Source organism: Callospermophilus lateralis, chromosome 4, assembly GCF_048772815.1.
Source record: "Callospermophilus lateralis isolate mCalLat2 chromosome 4, mCalLat2.hap1, whole genome shotgun sequence".
Classification (NCBI taxonomy): Eukaryota; Metazoa; Chordata; class Mammalia; order Rodentia; family Sciuridae; genus Callospermophilus; species Callospermophilus lateralis.
Window position 1 is genome coordinate 60,761,455 of NC_135308.1, and position 2,007 is coordinate 60,763,461.

Genomic DNA, 2,007 nt, shown 5'->3' on the forward strand with positions numbered 1-2,007 from the left:
TGTGGGGGGAAGGTATGCTCATGCATGATTGGTGGAACTTCAAATTAGTACAACCACTTAGGAAAGCAGTATAGAGATTCCTCAAAAGACTAGAAATAGAACAACCATAAGCGCCAATGATCCCACTTTTTGGTATTTATTGAGAAGACTGATAATTAACATACAATAGTTACAGGCACAGCAATTTTTATAGCACCACAAACAATAGCAAAGTTACAGAACCAACCTTGGTGCTAATCAGCAGATGGAATGGTAAAGAAAAGATGGTGTGTGTGTATACACACACACACACACACACACACACATATACACAAGGGAGGTTTTTATTTGACTATAAAGAAGCAAATGAACAAAATAATATTCTAATATCATATTATGCTAAGTGAAATAAGCTAGACTCAGAAAATCAAACATAGAATGTTTTCCCTCATATGTGAAAGTTAAAACACAACAAGGAAACCAAGAGAAGAGGAATTTGATAAACATTTGAGCTAAAGAAGAGGATACAGGGAAATGGATGAAGAAAGAGAAAAGAACTAGAGAATAAAATTGAGAAAAACAGGTTATGAACATGTAATATACCACAGTGATTTTTATTTTATGTGTATTTACAAAGCATCAATATAAGTAAATAAAAAGAAGGAAGACACACAGGGTAGAAGAAAAGGAAAAGAAAGTAATGGGAATTAAAATGGCTCAAATTATATTCTAAGCAGTACAGTTATCTCTAGAATAATCTCAATATTATATGTAATTGTACTGCAAGACAAAAATATTTAATACATATAAATATACACATATATTCACATATATATGTATATACATACATATATTGATAGATAACAAGCTTTATTGGGGAAATCATACATATATATATATATATATATATATATATATATATATATAATGAAAGTACAGTGTACACCTTGAGTACATAAAATATTTACTTGCCAATTACCTTAGTAACCTGAAAAAATACTATATTACTACTTAAAAATATATACATAGACCCATGACATAAAGAAAAATTCAGAAAGAATATAAATACATAAAATTTAAAAGTACCAGTGATGATTCAAGATGGCAAAAGACCTGCTTGAGCTCTTGGATGAAGTGAAATCCAAGTTTCGAAGACCCGATCCACTGAGACTGGGCATAGGTGAGCCACCCAAAGGCTACAGCAACACCCACAGCAGTGACCAAAACCTAGCCAAGGAGAAAGAAAAGCTCAGATCAACAAAAACATTCAAAAAGATGATCTTGACAGTCTTATTAATGAAATATTTGAAAAGCCCAAGTTTGACCAGAAAGAACATTAAATTAAAATCTAAATCTTTAGGCAACACACCTATCAGAGCCTCCATTCAAGGCCTTAGTAAAAGTTGCAGCCCAGTGTACATTGGTGGAAGCACTATTCCATTTGGGATTGAAACAAATACTAACAGACAGCATGTGACCGTCTGCATTGTATAGCCTGTGATTTCTCGATTGTGAGCTACAATGAATGACTGTAAGTGGGACAAATCATACAATTATCTATTTTTTAGAAACAACATGCCAGAATTCTACAAATTAATAACAAAGTTGGTAAAGAAGAAAGGAGCACAGGCTTATGCATGACCATGCAGCTGGAGAACTGTTGAAGAACTGAGTGACCTGCAACAGATCATCAGCTTCGTTGGATTTGTGGTGAACATTGAGAATGCATCATTTGACATTCTGACAAATGCCTCTATGTGACGCATCAGTCGTTATCTTGTTTAGATAAAGATACACATCATATTATGCCATTTGGAAAAAGACAGTGAAGAAGAGAATATTTACCATCAGTTATGTAATATTCAAAGTATGTTCAGAAGAATGTGGCTTATATTCTTAAGGTGTTAAAAATCCTATTTTATTAACATTATTATTTTTCTCCTTAAGTAGTTTATGTTTGTGTAAGAATAGCAATATGCTTCTTGAGGAGCCATTATGTATGAAGTTTAAAATTCCTCACCTCAATTT

General features: G+C 32.6%; 1 pseudogene; it reads left to right on the forward strand.

Annotated features, from left to right (window-relative positions):
- Window positions 1-1,080: 1,080 nt before the first annotated feature.
- Window positions 1,081-1,700, forward strand: LOC143396597 (cilia- and flagella-associated protein 418 pseudogene; annotated as a pseudogene).
- The last annotated feature ends 307 nt before the right edge of the window (window positions 1,701-2,007 follow it).